This window comes from Meles meles, chromosome 3 (assembly GCF_922984935.1).
Source record: "Meles meles chromosome 3, mMelMel3.1 paternal haplotype, whole genome shotgun sequence".
NCBI classification, from domain to species: Eukaryota; Metazoa; Chordata; class Mammalia; order Carnivora; family Mustelidae; genus Meles; species Meles meles.
Window position 1 is genome coordinate 108,046,169 of NC_060068.1, and position 22,284 is coordinate 108,068,452.

Genomic DNA, 22,284 nt, shown 5'->3' on the forward strand with positions numbered 1-22,284 from the left:
GGGGGGGACTCTGGGGCGGGGTGGAGCGGGCATTGGTGCAGACCTGCTCACCGCAGCTCGTTGGTCGGGGTTCCGAGGCTGCCTCTTGCCAGAGAGGAACTTTAAAGACAACTTCGAAGGCTTGATGCTCTTTGCCTGCGACCTGTGGTCCAGGTGTGTGTTATCATAGGACTGGGGGAGGAGACTGATTAACAGAATTTGAACAGCGAGCGACTCGGAGAGAGGCTTCCTCAGGCTCTCAGTCCCCCTCATGTTCATGGTTGACTTTACCGAGGGCCCTAGAGAACCTTCCTGGGGCAGCAGTGATTTAGACCGTCTCTAGGCTGTACCAGAAGATTCCATGCTACAGATGTTAGGCTTGGGGCTGAGCTCAGCTGATGTGTTAGAGACAGGTGTTCTTGGAGCTTTGGAGGGTCGTGGCAATGGGCCTCAAACAATGTTGACAGTACTAGTGTGGGGGAGGTGTGGTGGTTTTGACCCTCGGTGTCTTAGGGGAAAGGGAGTCCACCGACTGTTCATGGGGTTGGTCTCCTGCCCTCTGGGGGAGCCCCGGCAGGCACATCTGCTGCCTGTTTCTGTCCCCGAGGCTGGCTGCTGCTCCACAGGTATGTCCCAGAGGATGCAGGACAAGAAACACCTGGCACAGTGTTTCCAGCAGATGGCAACCCCTTTCCCCTGCCCCAGGTGCTATGGGGGCTGCTGACAGCTCTTCTAGAGGCTTTCCCAGGTAGCTGGGGCCATGCGCTTGGAGGGGACTGGGAGAGAACTTGTATGATAACATGAGGGTTTCCTGCCCTTGAGACAGATCTGCCCCAAGAGTCCCTGTTCTTGTCACTGGGCTCTTTTAGGTGAGAGATGTGTGGGAATCTCCCTTTCCTGGATTTGTCTAGCTCCGTTTCTGGTAGCCTCACACCGTTGCAGGGGAAGAGTCTGAGGAAATCCAGTGAATCCAGATATTTGCTTGTATTTGTAAAGAGCATCTCTCCAGGTCCCATCCCTGAGGAGCAAGCGTGCCCATAGTCTCCAGTGAGGGCTTCTCCCTCCTCTCTCTGTTCCTCTTCCTCCTCTCTTTAGTTGACTGTGGGCTGCTTCTCTTTGAAACATGCTTTCAAACACTTCCAATGAACTTTCACAGTAATTTTGAGCTTGGCTTAGGCAGCAGACTTCCTCTTTGCTTCCTCCAACCACGAGATGCCTGGCACACCTCCCCCTGTTCCTGACCTGCTCTCTTCACCATCTTGCATCCCCTTTCTGTTCCGTTCGGAAGAGTCCTGTGATGACTTTATTTGCCTTAGGCTGAAAAAGATGCTGAACTGCCCAAAAGGTGCCCCCAAAGAAGGCTTCATTCGCAGACTCAATAGGGTAGAAATAATTTTGCATTTTAAAATGTACTTTATCATTCCATTTTGGATAGGGTAGAGGGACAAGGCAGTTGCTTACTTCAGCTAGAGGCGGAAGAATTGGGCCAGATGTAGAGGAGAAGGCACACCTTTGTCAATGCCTTGGTTAGATTGGCACCTGGGTCAGGTTGAAAACACCTATGCTCGCTGGCCTTCAGGGTGTGGAAAGGTTTACTGTGCTTTTGTGTCTGCTCAAAGGTTTCTACTCTTGGTGTATCAGAAGCACGGCATTATTATTTCCCATTAAGCTTTAAATTTTTAAAAGTTGAGCTTTCTCTATTTCTCATCTTGCTTGCAAATGGTGACATTTTTTTTTATCCTTGGGTCACTGTTGTCCCAACCTGATGGATCATGAAGCTCGCCTGGGGTGTTTGTTAAATTCTAGCACACAGACTCCTCCCCTGGAAAGCCTGATTCCGTACGTCCAGAATGACTGCTGGAAAACTCTGTTTTAAACAAACATTCTAGGTAATTCTTACAATGTTTAGGAAATACTGCCTTAACTATTGTAGAAATGTCTGAAACTTAATAAGAGAAATGCTTCTGTGTTCAAAGAATTCTTGAAATCTTTTTTGTTTCTGGAGAATTTTTTGTTGTTTCTGGAGAATTTTAGGTGTTAAGATTTTTATGAGCATATATTCTTTTAAAATGATCATTTTATCCAGCATACCATTTAAAAACATCTCAAAATGTTGAGACAGTCCCAGACAGGTTTTATCATCAACCATTTTATATGCTTCATGGGGTCTTGTGATACCAGCTGTGGCTAGTAACCGCTTCAAAGTTGTGAAACTCAAACTAGACACTCCTTGGCTCCACCTTCAAGCATCTTCACTGGGTCATTTACTCAGAGTAACCACAAAGCCTCTGTTCTCTGGGACCAGGCTGTAAAGGTTGGTTGCTCTACAGACTGGATGTTCAGTAGACAGTGGACAAAGACCCAGCTAATGGGGCAGTTGCCCAGCCAGCCTGGTTGTTTGCACTAAGCCAGGTCTTGCTCAAGGCTGACAAAGCTTGCTTCTCTGCTAGTGTTTTAGTTGTTTCATTGAGGCCTCTGATACTTACAGAGACTGTGTCCTGAGATTACTGTTAAGATGCTTGTCAATATTTGAAAGTCATTGTGGAAAAAAGCTTGTTGCCTCAGGGGAGAGAGATTTGTTTTAAATTTTTAAAATTTTTCTTTTTTAAAGGTTTATTTATTTTTCTGAGAGAGAGAGAGAGAAGGAAAGAAAGAGAGGAGAGGCAGAGGGAGAGAGAGAATCCCAAGCAGACTCCCACTGAACACCGAGCGCAATGCAAGGCTTGATCTCACGACCTCAAGATTATTACCTGAGTTGAAACCAACAGCTGGCTACTCAACCAAATGAACCACCCAGGCACCTGGGGAAGAAAGATTTAGAAGTGATTTTTGGTCTTGTGAAACTGAAAATGAGGTCCTAAAGTCTCCTTTTAGAATGTTGATCATATGCTTTGGTGATGGTTATTGGGCTTACTTGGAAATGGAAATGATGGGTAGGCTGTGTGCTCCCTGCTCTCCTGCATTGAGTGTCCTGTGGCATTGCCAGCGATGACCTGAGAGCCACTACTTAGCACTTTGAGGTGGTCCTGTTGCTCTAGATACACACTTAATCACTGTCTCCTTTACAGAAACAAAACTTTCAGAACCACTCCATGGCTTGTTGCCTGGAATGAGGGATCCAGGAGAAATAGAACAATATTGAGATGTTAGGAGAGGTTTGCTCCTAAGTGTAATTGGTGGTCTGTTTGGTCGTCATTCTTTTATAAAGATGAGCTGTTGGGATGTTTTGGTGAGATGGAGACTGGGACTTTTGCACAAATACAGTATTGCACAGGAGAAGACGAAGAAGGCAGGTGTTTGTATTAAGTCGTACAATAATTTCCAGTTTTCTATGGTCATACATTTAACTTCTCTGTGGTTTGAGATAGAAGGGTCAAGGGGCTACAGTCATTTTCTAGATTTTTCCTCAGTGTAATTTTGCTTTTCATAGTCATTCCTCTAAGGAAATTTTCCTCTGTTTGTTTTTACATTTATTTGCACATTCATTCCCACACCTATCTGACTATCTAGTATGTGCTAGGCAGCATGGGCTGTAAGCATGCACAAGATAAATAATGTGATTTCTTTTCTCAGTAACCTCTTGTCTACTGGAGAAAATATTTTAAAGTTTTCATGCATTTCTATCTTACTTTTTTTTTTTTGAGACGTTTTTTCTTATAACAGTCATACATTCTGGTTGTAATTAAAAAATTAAAATATTGCAGAAGTAGGTAATACATGATGTTAACCAGCCACATTGTTTAAGGCCCTTTACATATATTATCTCATTTAAAATTCATAATCATCCTAGGGGAGAAGTACTGGTATTGACTTCAACTGGGAGGTTGAGGCTGTTGCCCCAAGTTACAGAGCTGGGCTGTGGAAGAGCCTGGTTTGGACCCAGGCAGTCTGATTCCAGATTCTTGCTGTGTTTTGCAGTCAGTCAAGAGTGGAGTGGATTTAGGGTGTGAGGCTTCTTTGGTATCACGTTGTAAGTCTTTTGTACTTCGTGCCTGAGGGCCATCAGTGAAGAATCTTAGTTTGAGGCAAACTGGAACAGAAGCCAGGTAGATACGGTTTACTGTAGGGGTCACATCAGGGCTTATCTGCTAATAATGAGCTTCTGATATGATTAAAATAATATTGTTGCTTACACCAAACATGACATTTTCTTTCTTATGCACACACGAAACTAGACTTGACATTTAACTCCAGGATAATTACCTTGAGCAGGCCTGAAGAATCAGAAATGTTGCCTTGGCTGGCATTTATCGTAGTCCAGAGTGACCTGAGTTTGTAATTCTAATGAGACCATAAGGACCAGCCTGCATTCTTTCTCCTCTTGGTGTACACTCTGGGGGATTTGGTGGTCTCTGTAGCAGAACTGGGGTGGCAGTGAGTGTCTGATCTGCTCCTTTGATCTTAACATCTCAGCTGTCACGAGTTTCAAGGGCAAATGGGGCTTATTGATAGAATAGTGCCTGGCTCTGTCAGTAGTGTTGGTGACGAGAGGTGGTGGTATGGCTTAGTGGATCAGTCATTAATCTGTCACCACAGAAACTCGGCTTGTAATAGAGAGTAGCAGAAAATAATTTTGATTAAACAGGTTCAAGGAGACTTAAAAGAGTTTGTGATCCTGATTCTCTTTAATGAACCTGCTGTCTTAAATCCCCTGTACTAAATGACCACTGGTAGAAATAATTATTTCAAAGGAATCATTGTAAAGAGACAGTTTGGGAGTCTGTAGGCGTGAGACCATTCTCGTGTTTTCTGTCCTTACCGTCAGTTTGTTCTTGCCAGAGAAAACCTAGTTCTTGCCTGGTGAGGGTGGGAGAGCTTCTTGCCTCAGTTGACCTTCCTGGGCTGAGTTCCCTGCCTCTCCTGGTCCTCCCCCAGGTCTGCTGAACTGGATTGCTGAGAGGATACTCCTTTCCCATAGACTGATGAAATTATTTCCAAAAGCAAGAAGTGGTCCCAAATGGATCATGGGGCCTGTTATTCCCCTAGAGGAGTAGGACGTAATTATGAGTTCAACTCTTTTATCTTGCTTGGAGAGAGGCAGTAATGTTAGTAATAAAATATTTTATAATAAATCATATCTTATTTACCTAATATACTGTGTTTCAGACCAAACACACTCAGTATCTAAACTTGAACACTTGGAGGATGACTCTTTTTACTTTTTTTCTGGTGAGGTGACTATAGATGTTCCTCAGGAAATCCCTCAGACCCAGGCACACCGTGGATCTCTCCTCTCCCCAGATGACATAACTACAAACAAAATAAATTTCCGTAGGGGATTAAACAGTTTGCCCAAGGTTACAAGTATCTTCTTACCCTATTTCATCTAATATAAGATGCCATTACTTTTAAAATGCACTGTTTTTGTGTACTTCCAAGAAAGAAGACGGTGCCCAGAATGAAGAATTTAATAGACCCTTGGGTAAACCTGGGTCCTCAGAGGACTGCCCACTCACTGTAAAGGTAAACAAGAAATGAACCCACCATGCAGAAAAAGGAGTGTAGGGAGGTGACTTGCATGTCTCCACCTTGGCCCTCGTGGAGGGAGAAAATACGCCCCTGGCATTTGAGCAGGCTGACTCAAGGCTTCCTACCATGCGGCCTCCCAAACCTTGGTTAATTAAACCCAAGGTAGTCAGATTACTTGTCCTCTCTGAATCCTTGACTTTCTGTTTGTTAAGTGGGGATAGTAACCCTCTTATTGGTGAGAACTCTAGATTTCAAGTAACTGAAATCCATTTCAGGCTGGCTTAAAGGGAGAAGAAAACCTCCTTTGTAACTGAAGATCCTGCTGATAAGCTATGCCTTTAGGTAAGGTTGGATCCAGACACTCAGCTTACACGTAGGACTTGGGTGTCTGTGCTCATTGTTCTCCTCTCCCCCCACCCCCCAGTCTTTGGGCTTTCTTTCCCCTATGTTGGTTTTGTTCTCAGGCTCATTAATTCCATGTGGTAGCTCATGGCAAGTACAAATTTATATCATCATAAAGTTTTTATGTCTCAGCAGTGCCAACAAAATTCCCAGAATTGAGACTTGTCAGATTTAGCCGTTTTATATACCCATCCCCAGTCAACAATTCTGGACAGTTGTGTAGAATATGCTAATTATCCAGGCCTGGGATGTGGGGCTAAAGTGGTGGTGGGGGCTTCGTTGAATCCCGTGGGGGAAGGGAGGGTTGAGCAGTAGCTCCTTAAGGGGACAGGGGTATCCAGTATGTTAACCAGCCTTACAGGGCTGCCATGGAGAATAAACCGGCTAATGCCTGGGAAGCTCTTAGCACAGTGCCTGGTTAATAAAGGCTGAAGAGGTGGAGGCTTTTTGTTTTGTTTTGTTTTTAATGTTAACAACAGCTCCTATAACACTTAATGTATTATTCCTCAATTTTAGTTGTATATATTTATATTTTAGCTTTTAAAATCACTGGATGCCTCCAGACGTCAGAGCTTGAGTCTTATTGTGCCTGGCACAGAGTAGGTGGTCAGTAAGCATTGTGTTGACTTGCGTTTTTTCCTAAGCACAACTCTTGCTGTATCCCTGGGAAGGAAAGCTTATAGGAGAATTGCAGACGTGTGTGCTTTTAGTTTTGGTAGTTTGGGGTAGGTAGGCGTGATTCTATATCATACACACATAAGTGCAAAACATTTTGGGGAGTTTCTAATCTCTATCTTTAAGCTTGGACCTTACAACTTTATAACCCTTTCAGGATACCATGTGGTATAGAGTTTGGTATTCCCAGACCTTTACCGTTAAGCTCAGCACAGAAAGCTGCTCAGTGAATGAATGAATGAATAAGTGAATGAGTGAATGAGTGAGTGAGTGAGTGAGTGATTTGGGATCAGGACTTTCCAAATCTCCAGGATGGGGACAAGTTGTTTTTTTTTAGAGGGCTGGCCCCAGTAAGTCATGCTAGCTTTGGACACGTGTCTCGTTCTTTTAGTAATTGGTGGTGATTATGGGTACCAACAGATGGAATGCTGTTGAGGGTCAGGGGGAACTGAAAAAGAAACGCAGCCCCTGCACGAATGGGACACAGCTCTTCGGAGCTGAGTCCTGTCATAGGGAAGAGCCTGCTCTTTGACCCAAGTTCACCTTGTGGTCTTGCCAAGTAAAAGCTTGGGTCATTGGCCAGAGCATCACTCTCCTCATTTGTACAAAATCGAGGGATCATATCTACTTGTTGGGTTTGGGGGAGGCTGAGTGGGATCGTGACACAAAGCACAAAGTAAGACGCTCATGATCTTTGGGTGGCTGGTGTACCGGCTCCTCTGATTTGCTTTCCGAGGGTCACCGTCTTCTGCCCTGTGAGGGAATTGTTGGCACACAGCTCCAGGTGTTGTTTACTGTCTCCTGTCTTCAAGGAGTGTTGGGGAGATTTCCCCCATTATCCTGTCTTCATTCTTTGCCAGTCTGGAAGGCTGTGTGAGGTTCCATATGGTCTGTTCTCTGCTAATTTCCAGTTGCAGCTTCTGGCACCGAAGACTTTGCCATATATTTCCCATCATCACTGGACCTCCTGAAACTGGCAACTCATCATGACGGGTATGAGAGGGTTTTGTGCCCAGCTGTGCCTGAAATCTGAGTTATGTGAAGGGCTCCCCAGGGAGTCCTGTTTTGCCAGCTCAGCCCTAATCAGTATCACTTTGAATGTTAAGCTCTGATCCTGTGGTCTCCAGCCCATCTCAAAAGGTATAAACCTCATCTCGTCCTACAGACACAGATCCAGGCTGGCTTTAGGGTGGGTGGGGTTCTGCATTACTGTCCTTGAGGAAGTTCCTCCAGGATCTAGCAAGTGTTGCTTGTTGGAGTTCGGGAGTCCCCAAGCTCCTGGTTTGGCCTCAAAACCAACAGGAATATACTGGTATGATTGGCCAGGCCTTTCTTCCTTCTTTACTCAGGCCTCTCTCTCTGATCTCAATCAGACAGAGATCACGACAGGCTCTCAGAGGACCTATAATTCACTAAAAGCAGAGCAGGTTGGCTGTGGTTTAGGAAAACCCAAGCAGTCAAAAATCACTAATGCGGGCCATGATGGTTTGTTGGTGCAAAAATGTTCTCCAAATGCCAGCTCTGCACCAGGCCTTTGCTGGGTGCTGAGTGAAGAAGATAGAGGGGGTTTGTACCCTCCAGGGGTTTACTATCTAGCAAACAGATAAACAGTCAAAAGGTTATCATGTAGGTACAGGGGCGCCTGGGTAGCTCAGTAGGTTAAAGCCTCTGCTTTCAGCTCAGTTCATGATCCCGGGGTCCTGGGATCAAGCCCCGAACCAGGCTCAGGCTCTCTGCTTGGTGGGGAGCCTGCTTCCCTTCCTCTCTTTCTGCCTGCCTCTCTGCCTGCTTGTGATCTCTGTCTGTCAAATAGGTTAAAAAAAAAAAAAGATAATCACGTAGGTACAGTAGACAAAAGTGCTACAAGGTAGAGGTATAGATGCTTGGAGACTAGGTGAAGAGGAGGGAAAGGCACTAATGAACATGTTTGGTCGGGGAAGCCCTCCCCAGGAAAGCCACTGGAGCTGACAGGTGGCAGATGACAGGAGCGAGCCAGGTGACAAAAGGTGCTTGTGTTCAGGGAGCAAGTGGGAAGAGCAAGTCCCAAGATCTTGAAGTGGGAAGGACCCTGATGTGTCTCCATTAGACGTGTTTGCTCTGGGATTCTGTTAAGCAGCAAGCTCTCTCCTGGCTTATTTAAAAAACACACTTTGCCCATTTTCACCTCAGCTCCTATTTTGGGGGCAGGGGCATGAGTCGCCTGGGACAAATGAGGTATGCAGATGGGCCAAGTATGCGGAAGGATGGCCTATTCTTTTCTTCCCCCTCTCTGCCAGCTTCAGCAGCCTTCTCTGATGGGAAAGTATCCATCCCCTTGCTTTACCTCCCCCTTTTAGAAAGTCCTTCCTCCTCTAGGGTCTGCAGCCCATGAGCTTCTCTGTCCCTCTGTGGTCCAGTGTCCTGGACTATAGAGCTCCTACAGTTTCCACTGCTGTTTAAAAATAAAGGTGCCATGGAGTTTCTGGATGGAGTGATGATTTATGAAGTATTTATTTCAGAAATGAGAATGCCCTCCCCCATTCCCTTCTTCTGCCATCACTGCTGAGAACCAACTGGGTACCAGGCTCGGAGACTAAAGATGAGAACCCAGATTACCACCCTCAAGAGTCACACTTTAGCGGGGGAGATGGAAAAGCACGTAGTTCCTTTAGCACCATGTCGAGGGCTGAATAGAGCGGGTGCGTTTCACAGCCCCTCTGTCTGGGTCCTCTCAGCATCCCTCAACAGAGATGAGGGGAACGGTTTCTTTTTGGGAAGGAGGAAAGAAGCATTGACAAACCAGTGATGTGAGTTATTGGAGATTCTTCTGGAAGGGTACCGCTAAAGTCCACAGTAACTTGATTGGGCTGCTTTTCTTATAATGCTATTCAAATATGTCCCTCAGGAGACTTTCTCTCTTGATCCTTTAAAATGAGCTTGCTGGGATGCCTGGGTAGCTCAGTTGGTTGAGCGGCTTGCCTCTCATGGGTCATGATCCCAGCATCCTGGGTTCGAGTCCCACATCTGGTTCCTTGCTCGGCAGGGAGCCTGCTTCTCTCTCTGCCTCCACTCTGCCCGCCTGTGCTCTCTCTCTCTCTCTCTCTCTCTGACAAATAAATAAATAAAACCTTAAAAAAAATGAGCTTGCTTTTATATTTGGCATACTGGGGAAGGGCAGGAAGGACTTATTATACAACTAATTGTAAGAATTTGCAAACTCTTCCGGTGTGATCTGCAGTGTGTCCCACCGTGGAGGGCACCGTCAGCATTCCCCAGCGTAATTATGTGCCAGGAGAGCAGGCATTTAGGAAAAGCCCGTCGGTGCCTGTGATTGGAGCCGGGAAACAGAACTTAGTGCAGGCGTTCCAGGCAATCTTTGCACAGATGAAACAGACAGAAAACAAATATGCAGCGAGTATAAGCCTCCACTCTTCTATTGCAGTTCTTTCTGTCCCACCATTGACATGGCTTCACTCTCAGTTCTAAAAATGTCCAGGTCAAGGCAAAAAGAGAAAATGCCCAGAATGAGGTGCTGGAGTGGTGGTTTTTATACTCATGGCTCTGTAATCTTGAAACATCACTAATGCCCTTCTTTAAACTGTAGATCTCCAGGCACCTGGGTAGCTCAGCGGGTTAAGCGACTGCCTTCTGCTTAGGTCATGATCCCAGGGTCCTGGGATTGAGCCCTGGGTTGGGTTCCCTGCTCAGCGGGGAGTTTTCTTCTCCCTCTACTGCTCCCTCTGCTTGTTCTCTCTCTCTCAAATGAATAAATAAAATCTTTAAAAAAAAAAAAAAAAGCCCTGTAGATTTCAGCCTCTGTGTCCAGAGCATTGTCTTCAGTAGGTCGAAGGTGACACCCAGGAAGCTGCATTTTAAATAAGTAGTCGGGATAATTCTGATGCAGATAATTTTCAGACTGTATTTTCAGAAAAATCCTGGAGAATTATTATTCATCCTAAATAGTCGACATGATAAGATCCAATGAATAATAACATTTTAGAAAAATGAGCATTTTGTGTAGTAGGAAATTATTATGGATGCAGTGTTTTTCCCTTTGGCCAACAGAGCTACCTTTGATACCAATAGAAAGAAAGGTCTTGCTTTCCAGAGTGTGTGTCTGCATATTCTCAGCAGCAGGCATTGTTAGAAGGTGCTCCTGGAGCAGAAGAACATTTGACTCTCGACTGGCTACTAGGGACACTTGTGTACATGAACATGGTGAAATTGATGTGGGGCCTTTTGCAAGATAAACTCTTTTGGATGTCATCTCAACAAATATTCCTATCTCTGGAGGGGCCTGAACCCAGCCAACTCTGGGCTAACTTTGCATGCAGAATTGATGTGTTTTGTGCATCAATGACCTGAAGTAACCTGACTCTGACCCTGGCTTTAGTTTACAGAGAAATGGGTATCGAAGCTTAAGTGGTGCCAAGAGTATGTAATGAACAAGGAATTTTGAGGACCATCAAGGCATGGTGGTACTTCTTGTTCTGAAGCCATTCCGTTGCCCACTGAACCAACTCTCAATCTTTTCTTTACCCCATGTTGCTGAATTTCCTACAATTAATGGTACCTAAAATTGATAAAACCTTTGCCAGGAGGGAGAAAATAGTTAACAGATAATAACTGAACAGATTTGTGTGCCTGTTTGGGGTCTTTCCATAACCCCATTGTAAGGGATGGTTAGGTAGTTTCCATATCTTTTTATGGTCCTTTATATCCTGATTCCTTTGTGGCTTCAGTGGGCATGACCGGCTGGTTAGTGTCCAGAACTTTGATTAGGCTGAGGCATCACTTCCAACATCTGGGCCAGCTGGTCTTACCGTGACTCTGGATCTGGTCTTCAACCTTTGACCAGCCTACTTGAATCAAGACCTATGTGATTTTCAATGAAGGAGAACATGAAAGTGTTATCCATAGTAGAGATAAAATACTGCTGTTTTTACTCCTGTGAAATAAATTGTGTGATTTTTCTTTATATGACAAGGTTGATGGTTTAAAAATTTCTCCTATCTCAGAAAGACCTTTGCATCGGTTTTTATTGTTTTGTTTCTTTCTATTGTCATCCTTGACCTAGATCTTGCCTTTCTAGTGACCAGGTGCTGGTACGCAGATTCAGTAGTTCTCTACTGACACATTCCTACATTCCTAGCACAGATGCTTATTAGCCAGCCTGCTCTGTACCAGAAACCGTGCTGGTGATTTAGGATGTAGCAGGGAGCCAAACAAAGGTGATTCCTATCCTCTGAAATCTGTAGACTCGTTGTCTGAGATCAAGTGAAGAATAAGCGGTGCTTGTCAACCTGTTGGGGGTTATTCCACAAAGGAAGAGTTATGGTCCACAAAGGAACAAGAGCAGTCCTCGCCTGCTGGACATTCAGGGGCATTGTGACGGGAGCCATGCTTCTGTGGGAAAGTCGCACCAGCCTTCATCTCTCAATCTGTCTGGCGGTCAGGCCACTTGAGCTCACCTCAACTCTTACACATATGGGGTGCCTCTGATGTTCTGCATAAGTGTAGGGACCCACCTGCTGCCAATAGAAGGGTGTTGGTCTGTGTAGTCAAGGTGAAGCATGTAGATGAGAGAGGACTTGATGTGTACGAATGCTGAAGTTCGGTGTTGAGCCTTGTCTGTCCTGTAGGTCAAGGTCTGGATTGGTAAAGAGTATGTTTCACTGGAGTATAACATACATAGAGCAAAGGGTGCCAGTCGTGAAGGTACGACCGCTTGATTTACTTTCATCGAGTGAACACGCCCGTACAAACTTCAACCTGATCAAGAGACAGAATCTCCTCAGCATCTTAGAAGTCCGTTTTGTGTCCCTTGCTGTCGCTGCCTGTCCCTGTCCCAAGCAAGAACTGCCCTGACTTCTAACACTGTAGATTAGTTTTGTTTATAATGAAATTGTAAGGATGTCTTTCTAGGTCTGGCTTCTTTTGGTGAACATCAAATTTATGATAGATTGTTGTGTGTTGCTTTACTTCATTCATTCTCATTGTTGTGTGACTATTCCACAATTTATCCCCCTGTTCTATTTTTTTGGTCTTTATTTAATTCCAATATAGTTAACGTACAGTGTTGTATTAGTTTTAGGTGTACAATATAATGATTCAACAATGTCTATGCATTTTACTTGGTACTTATTAAGGTGAGTGGACTCTTCATCCCCTTCACCTATTTCACCCATCCCCCCTCCCACCTCTCCTCTGGCAACCATCAGATCTATAATTGAGAGTCTGTTTGTTGGTTTGTCTGTATTTTTTTCTTTGTTTTGTTTCTTAAATTCCGTATATGGATGAAAATTGTATTGTATTTGTCTTTCTCTGACTGATTTATTTCATTTAGCATTATGCCATTCCTATGTATTCTTGTTGCAAATGACAAGATACCTTCCTTTTTCATGGCTAATATTCAATCCAGTGTGTGTGTGTGTGTGTGTGTGTGTGTACACCACATATTCTTTACTTATTCATCTATTAATGGACACTTGGTTTGCTTCCATAATTTGGCTTTTGTCAATAATCCTGCAATGAACATAGATGTGCATATATCTTTTTGAAATCATGTTTTTGTATTACTTGTGTAAATAGTAGTGGAATTACTGGATCATATGGTAATTCTATTTTTAATTTTTTTAGTCTTTTTTTTTAAGATTTTATTTATTCATGAAAGACAGAGAAGAGAGAGGCAGAGGCATAGGGAGAAGCACCAATGCAGGGCTTGATCCTGAGACCCCAAGATCACAACCCAAGCCGAACACAGAAGCTTTGCTGATTGAGCCACCCAGGCATCCAATTTTTAATTTTTTGAGGAACTTCTGTACTGTTTTTCACAGTGGCTACATCAGTTTGAATTACCACCCATTGTGCATGAGGATTCCTTTTTTTCCATATCCTCACCAACACTTGTTTCTTTCTTTTTTTTTTTCTTTTTTACAGAGAGAGAGAGAGAGAGAGAGAGAGAGAGATTACAAGTAGACAGAGCAGCAGCCAGAGAGGGGAGGAAGCAGGCTCCCTGCCAAGCAGAGAGCCCGATACGGGGCTCGATCCCAGGACCCTGAGATCATGACCTGAGCTGAAGCCAGAGGCTTAACCCACTGAGCCACCCAGGCGCCCCACCAACACTTGTTTCTTGTTTCTGATTTTTGCCATTCTGGCAGCTAGGAGGTGATATCTCATTGTGGTTTTGATTTGCATTTCCGGGATGTTAAGTGATATTGACTATCTTTTCATGAGTCTGTTGACCATATATATATCTTCTTTGGAGTGGTGTTTGTGTCTTCTGCCCATTTAAAAAAATGGATTATTTGTGTTTGTGTTGAGTTGTATGAATTCTTTATATATTTTAGATACTGTTTATCTGATATGTCATTTGCAAATATCTTCTCCTTTCATTTGATTGCCTTGTAGTTTTGTTGGTTTCTTTGCTGTGCAGAAGCTTTCTATTTTGATGACATCCCAATAGCGTATTTTTGCTTTTATTTCCCTTGCCTCAGGAGACATATCTAGGAAAATGTGCTATAGCCAATGTCAGAGAAATTACTGCCTGTGCTCTTTTGAGAATTTTTATGGTTTCAAGTCTCATATCTGGGTTCTTAATCCATTTTGAGTTTATTTTGTATGTGGTGTAAGGAAGTGGTCCAGTTTCATTCTTTTGCAGATGGCTGTGCAGTTTCCCCATCATCATTTGTTGAAGAGACAGTCTTTTCCCTATCGCATATTCTTGCCTCCTGTGTCGAAAATTAATTGGCCATATAATAATGGGTTTATTTTTGGGTTCTCTGTTTTGTTCTGTTGACCTATGTGTCTGTTTTTGTGCCAGTACCATACTGTTTTGATGGGTATAGCTTTGTAGTGTATCTTGAAATCTGGGATTATGATACCTCCAGCTTTGTTTTTCTTTTTCAAGATTGCTTTGGCTATTTTGGGTCTTTTGTGGTTTTGTACAAATTTTGGGGTGTTTTTTTCTAGTTATGTGAAAAATGGTGTTAGTATTTTGGTATAGATTGGGTTAAATCTGTAGATTGGTTTGGGTAGTGTAGACATTTTAAGAGTATTCTCCCAAATTGGGAGAAATAATAAAATAATAAAGACACTAAATATCTTTCCATTTGTGTGTGTTGTCTTTAGTGTCTTTTATCAGTGTCCTGCAGTTTTCAGAGTATAGGTCCTTAACCTCGTGGTTAAGTTTATTTCTAGATATTTTATTATTTTTTGGTACAATTGTAAATGTCATTGTATTCTTAATCTTTCTGGTCTTTCATTATTAGTGTATAGAAATGCATTGATTTTGTATCCTCTGACCTTAATGAATTCGTTTATAAATTCTAGTAGCTTTTTGGTAGAGTTTTTAAGCATCCTGTCCTCTGCAAATTGTGAAAATTTTACTCCTTCCTTACTCGTTTGGATGTGTTTTATTTATTTTTCTTATCTGATGGTTGTGGTCAGGACTTCCAATACTGTGTTGAATAAATGTAGTAAGAATGGACATCGTTCTCTTATTCCTGACTGTAGGGGGAAAACTCTTTAGTTTTTCCCCAGTGACTCTGATGTTAGCTGTGGGTTTTTCATATACGGCCTTTATTATGTTTTGTTATGTTCCCTCTAGACTTACTTTGTTAAAGGTTTTTATCTTGAGTGGGTATTCTACTTTGTCACATGCTTTTTCAGCATCTGTTGAAATGATCATATGGGTTTTTTTTTATCCTTTCTCTTGTGATGTATCATGTTGATTGATTTGAGAATATTGAACCATCCTTGTAAACCAGGAATAAATCCCACATGATCATGGTGAATGGTTTTTTAAAATGTATTGTTGAATTCAGTTTGATAATATTTTGCTGAGGATTTCTGCATCTATCTTCGTCAGGGATATTGGCCTGTGGTTTTATCTGGTTTTGGTCTCAGGATAATGCTGGCATCCTAGAATGAATTCAGAAGATTTCCCTCCTCTTCTATTTTTTTTTTCAATAGTTTGAGAAGAATGAGTCTTTTTTTTTTTTTTAAGATTTTATTTATTTATTTGACAGAGGGAGAGCACAAGTAGGCAGAGAGGCAGGCAGAGAGAGAGGAGGAAGCAGGCTCCCTGCTGAGCAGGGAGCCTGATGCGGGGCTCGATCCCAGGACCCTGAGATCATGACCTGAGCCAAAGGCAGCGGCTTAACCCACTGAGCCACCCAGGCGCCCAGAGAAGAATGAGTCTTAAGTCTTCTTTAAATGTTGGATAGAATTCACCTATAAAGTCGTCTCGTCCTAGACTTTTATTTGTTGGGAGTTTTTTGATTACTGATTCTATCATTGCTGGTATTTGTTGTGTTTAAATTTTTTGTTTCTTTCTGCTTAAGTTTTGACAGGTTTTAGGTTTCTGGGGATTTATCCATTTCTTGTAGGTTTTCCGGTTTCTTGGCATATTTTTTTCATAATAATTCTCTTCTAATCCTTTATTTCTGTGGTATGAGTTGTTATTTCTCCTGTTTCATTTTTCATCTTGTTTGAGACTTCCTTTTTTATGAATCAGCAAAAGGTTATCAATTTTGTTCATCTTCTTACAGTAAGTACCAGTTCCTGGTTTCATTGATATATTCTTTTTTTTTTTTTTTTAATTTTTGTTTCATTTACTTCTGCTCTCATCTTCATTATTTCCTTCCTTCTGCTGGCTTTGGGGTTTGTTTTTTCTTTTTGTACCTCCTTTAGGTGTAAAGTAGTTTATTTGAGATTTTTCTTGCTTCCTAAGGTAGGCTTTTATTGCTATAAACTTCCCTCTTAGAACAGCTTTTGCCATAGCCCAAGGATTTTGGATTATTGTGTTTTCATTTTCTTTTGTCTCTGTGTATTTTTTTATTTCCTCTTTGATGTCTTGGTTGACTCCTTCGTTGTTTAGTAGCATGGTATTTGTGCTTATTCCAGATTTTTTTTTTTTTTTTTTGTGGTTGATTTCTAGTTTCAGAGTGTTGTGGTCATGAAAGATGCATGGTATGACTTCAGCCTCTTTTAATTTGTTGGGGGTTGTTTTGTGGCCTAATATGTGGTCTGTTCTGGAGCATATTTCACGTGCACTTGAAAAAAATGTGTATCCTCCTGTTTTAGGATGAAATGTTCTGAGTAATTTGTTAGATCCATCTGGTCCAGTGTGTCACTGAAAGCCACTGTTTGCTTAGTGATTTTCTGTTTAGATGATCTGTCCATTGATGCAAGTGGGGTATTAAAGTCCTCTACTGTTAATTGTATTACTACTGATTACTTCCTGTTTGTTATTAGCTGCTTTATGTATTTTGGTGCTCTCCTGTTGGGTGCATAAATAGTTACAATTATTAGATCTTGTTGGATTGTTCCCTTTATATGGTGTCCTTGTTATAGTTCTTGTCTTAAAGTCTTTTATCCCCCAATATCAGTACTGCTATCCCAGCTTTCTTTGCCCTTCCAATTGCATGATAAGTGCTTTTCCTTCCCTTGATCTTCCATCTGCATGTGTCTTTAGGTCTGAAATGAGTCTCTTGTAGGCAGTCTTGCTTTTTCATCCATTCTATCACCCTATGTCTTTTGATTAGAGTAATTATTTTTTTCACCTTTTAAAAATTTCTTTTCAGTGTAACGGTATTCATTGTTTTAGCACCACACCCAGTGCTCCATGCATTATGTGTCCTCCGTATTACCCACCATCTGGTTCCCCAACCTCCCACCCCCCGCCCCTTCAAAACCCTCAGGTTGTTTTTTAGAGTCCATAGTCTCTCATGGTTCATCTCCCCTTCCAATTTCCCTCAACTCCCTTCTCCTCTCCATCTCCCCATGTCCTCTATGTTATTTGTTATGTTCCACAAATAAGTGAAACCATATGATACTTGACTTTCTCTTCTTGACTTATGTCACTCAGCATAATCTCTTCCAGTCCCATCCATGTTGCTACAAAAGTTGGGTATTCATCCTTTCTGATGGAGGCATAATACCCCATTGTGTATATGGACCACATCTTCCTTATCCATTCATCCGTTGAAGGGCATCTTGGTTCTTTCTACAGTTTGGCCACCGTGGCCATTGCTGCTATAAACATTGGGGTACAGATGTCTCTTCTTTTCACTACATCTGTATCTTTGGGGTAAATACCCAGCAGTGCAATTGCAGGGTCATAGGGAAGCTCTATTTTTAATTTCTTGACGAATCTCCACACTGTTCTCCAAAGTGGCTGCACCAACTTGCATTCCCACCAACAGTGGAAGAGGGTTCCCCTTTCTCCACATCCTCTCCAACACACGTTGTTTCCTGTCTTGCTAATTTTGGCCATTCTAACTGGTGTGAGGTGATATCTCAATGTGGTTTTAATTTGAATTTCCTTGATGGCTAGTGATGATGAGCATTTTTTCATGTCTCTGATAGCCATTTGTATGTCTTCACTGGAGAAGTGTCTGTTCATATCTTCTGCCCGTTTTTTGATATGATTATCTGTTTTGTGTGTGTTGAGTTTGAGGAGTTCTTTATAGATCCTGGATATCAACCTTTTGTCTGTACTGTCATTTGCAAATATCTTCTCCCATTCCGTGGGTTGCCTTTTTGTTTTGTTGACTGTTTCCTTTGCTGTGCAGAAGCTTTTGATCTTGATGAAGTCCCAAAGTTCATTTTCGCTTTTGTTTCCTTTGCCTTTGGAGACATAGATTAGAGTAATTATTGATAGGTATTATATTCAAAGTACTTACTGATAGGTGTGTACTTACTACCATTTTGTTTTCTTTATGGTTGTCTCTGTGGTTCTTCTCGGTTCCTTTCTTCTCCTGCTTTGTTTTCTCATGGTTTGCTGACTTTCTTTCGTGATATACTTGGATTCCTTTATCTTTTTTTAAAACTTTTATTCCATTATAGTTAACATACAGTGTTCAATTAGTTCAATTAGTTTTAGGTCTATAGTATAGTGATTCACTAATTCTATGTATTACTCAGTACTCATCAGGATGAGTGTACTCTTACTTCCCTTAACCTATTACACTCATTCCCTCACCCACCTCCCCACTGGTACCCATCAGTGTTCAATAGGTAAAAGTGTATTTTTTGGTTTCTCTTTTCCCCCTTTGTTCCTTTCTCTTAATTTTTTGCATAACTGTTACTAGTTTTTGGTTTGTCGTTACCATTAGGTTTGGTGTAACATCTTATGTATATAGCATCCTATTTTAAGTTGATGGTTACTTAAGTTTAAATCTGTTCTTAAGTTTAAACCTGTTAAACTACTCTCCGCAACCCACATTTTAGCTGTATGATGTCATCCTTTACATTGTTTTATTATTATTTTGTGAATCCCTTGACTGATTTTCATAGATACACTTAATGATTTCTACTTTTGTTATTCCTACTTAAGGTCTTTCTTTTCCACTCAAAGAGTCCTCTTTAATATTTCTTATAGGGCTAGTGTAATGGTCATGAATTCCTTTAACTTTTGTTTGTCTGAGAAACTCTTTATTTCTCCTTTTATTCTGAACAATAGCCTTGCTGGATAGTGTATTTTTTGTAACAGGCTGTTTTCTTTCAGTATTTTGAATATATCCTGCCACTCCCTTCTGGCCTGCAAAGTTTTTGCTGAAAAACCTACTCATGGCCTTAAGGAGTTTCCCATGTAGGTAACTGTTTTCTCTTGTGCTTTTATTTTATCTTTTATTTTTAAAAAAGATTTTATTTATTTATTTGACAGAGAGAGAGAGATCACAAGTAGGCAGAGAGGCAGGCAGAGAGAGAGGGGAAGCAGGCTCCCTGCTGAGCAAAGAGCCTGATGCGGGGCTTGATCCCAGGACCCTGAGATCATGACCTGAGCTGAAGACAGAGGTTTAACCTACTGAGCCACCCAGGTGCCCCTCTCTTGCTGCTTTTAAAAGCCTCTCCTTATCAGGTTCCTCAAAATGTTGAAAATAGAACTACCCTATGACCCAGCAATTGCACTACTGGGTATTTACCCTAAAGATACAAACATAGTGATCCGAAGGGGCACGTGTACCCGAATGTTTATAGCAGCAATGTCTACAATAGCCAGACTATGGAAAGAACCTAGATGTCCATCAACAGATGAATGGATAAAGAAGATGTGGTATATATACACAATGGAATACTATGCAGCCATCAAAAGAAATGAAATCATGCCATTTGCGATGACGTGGATGGAACTAGAGCGTATCATGCTTAGTGAAATAAGTCAATCGGAGAAAGACAACTATCATATGATCTCCCTGATATGAGGACATGGAGAAGCAACATGGGGGGGTAGGGGGATAGGAGAAGAGTAAATGAAACAAGATGGGATTGGGAGGGAGACAAACCATAAATGACTCTTAATCTCACAAAACAAACTGGGGGTTGCTGGGGGGAGGTGGGATTGGGAGAGGGGGAGCGGGCTATGGACATTGGGGAGGGGAGGCGAACCATAAGAGACTATGTACTCTGAAAAACAACCTGAGGGTTTTGAAGGGTCAGGGGTGGGAGGTTGGGGGAACAGGTGGTGGGTAATGGGGAGGGCACGTTTTGCATGGAGCACTGGGTGTTGTGCAAAAAGAATGAATACTGTTACACTGAAAAAAATAAATAAAATAAAAGCCTCTCCTTATCATTTTTTTTTTTTTTTGCCATTTTTAATTACTATGTGTCTTGGTGTGGATATCCATGGGCTGATTTTATTGGGGACCCTCTGGATTCCTGGACCTGGATTTCTGTTTCCTTCCCCAGATTCAGAAAGTTCACAGTTATTACTTCTTCAGATAAATCATCTGTCCCCTCTAGTCTCTCTTCTCCTGGGTTCCCTGTAATGCAAATGTTATTACAGTTGTTGGTGTTGCTGGTTTCCCTAAATCTCTTTTCATTTTTTTATTCTTATTTTATTCTCTTTACTGTTCAACTTGATTGCTTTATATTACTCTGTCCTCCAGGTCACTGAATCATTCTTCTGCTTCCTCTAGTCTACTGTTCTCTCTAATGTGTTTTCAATTTCAGTTAAGTTCTTAATATCTGATAGGTTCTTTTTTATGCTTTCACTTTTTTTGTTAAGGAGTCTCACTGAGGTCCTCCACTCTTTTCTCAAGTCTAGTGAGTATCTTTATGACCACCATGTTAAATCCCCTATTAGGCATATTACTTACCTCCATTTCCCTTAGGTCTCCAAACTGCAGTGTCCTGAGGTGCCTTTGTTGATGGGTGGAGCCTGCAGTCAAGACCAGATGTCTGCTCCCTGTCCACTGCTGGGGCTGCAGTTGGACTGAGATGTGCAGCTATCTTTGGATGGGCTACAGCCAGGGACATTTTAGAGGGGGCTAATCTGCAGGAGATCATGGGGGTGGGGCACCCTCTATTAGGAGAGTTTGCACTGATCTGCTGTGGTTGGGGACCTGGAGCTGAGGTATAGCTAGAGGGTCATGTACAGAAAAGAAGGCAGGGGCATGGTGCACTGCGATTACAAGGTCTCACCTATTGGCTGTGGGAGGGGACTTGCAGTGGCAGGGAAGAGGCCGGTAGGAGGAGGCAGATCTGTAGAAGCTGGTCGTGTTAAATGGACATGTTAGATGTCACTGTGCTGGTTCTGACAGATGTCTAGGCCTGGGAGCATGAGGTGGGTGGGTGTCAGGAAGAGAAATGGCCGTCACTCTGAAATTAGTAAACAAATATTCCTCCTGTATAAACCAGGCATTTTTAAAACCGCTTTTCTATGCTGTATCTCTGTGGGGCTGTTTCTTGTCCTCTTTCTTTCTTTCTTTCTTTCTTTCTTTCTTTCTTTCAGGAAGGCTTCATACTCGATGTGGGGCTGGGACTCATGACCCTGAGGTTAAAAGTTGCATGCTCTACCAGCTGAGCCAGCCAGGTACCCCATTGTGCTGTCTCTTTACAGGTGGGGACTCTGTCTCCTGTCACCCTCCCAGTTCTCCCAGAGCAAACCTGATTTTTAAAGTTCCAAGGATTAAGCACAGCTTACTATAAAAGCCTGTGGAATACAGCCCCTCTGGTTTTCAAAGCCAAATTCTCCATGCCTGGAGTGGCTGAGATGTCTGTTTTTCTGTCCACTCAACCACAATGATCCTCCCTCCCCAGGCAGTCCTGCATGTTCATTTAGCTCCTAGCTATGTCTCTGCTCTTCCTCGCTCTTCACTGTGGCCTCTTGTTTACATTTAGCTGTGGAGAGTTTGTTCTGCCAGTCTTTGGGTGGTTTTCTGGGTTATTTACACCGATATGTATATTATCTAGTTAAATCCATAGGATGAGGTGACCTTATGATCCTCCTACTCTACCATCTTTCCCAGAAGTTTCTGCCTGTTCTGTTATTGAAGGACCTTTCAGTAATTTCCAAGTTTTGGTTCTTATATAAAGCACCTTTTCAGGAATGTCTTTTGGTGAATCTATGTGTGCCTTTTTTATAGGTACATACTGATGTGTAGAATCCATTGGTCATAATAAGACAGGTGAACATTGTACTTTCAAGTTTTCCTAAGTGGTTATTCCAACTATTCTCTTCTACTCTTTTACCAATACAGCATTTTTGATTTATTGACAGAGAAATTAAAAAACAAACTCACTCAACAATCTAACTTGTACATTTAATTCAACAAACTGCATTGAGAATCTATTATTTTTTTAGGTACTTGTCTACCCTTATGGAGCCTGTATTCTAGATAGAGATAAAAATAATGCTGAGAATAAGACACAACAGCACAACTTTGTAAGTGCTACAGACAAAATAATTGGGTAACTTAAGGGGGAAAGGATAGTCTCTTTAATAAGTAGTATTGTGGAAACTGGATATTCATATGAAGAAGAAAGAAATTGGAC

At 42.2% G+C, this 22,284-nt stretch overlaps 1 protein-coding gene across 2 annotated transcripts in view; it reads left to right on the forward strand.

The window, feature by feature from the left end:
- Positions 1-22,284, forward strand: part of SPOCK1 (SPARC (osteonectin), cwcv and kazal like domains proteoglycan 1) — a 518,175-nt gene that overhangs the window by 1,038 nt on the left and 494,853 nt on the right. The gene's annotated exons all lie outside the window — the stretch shown is intronic.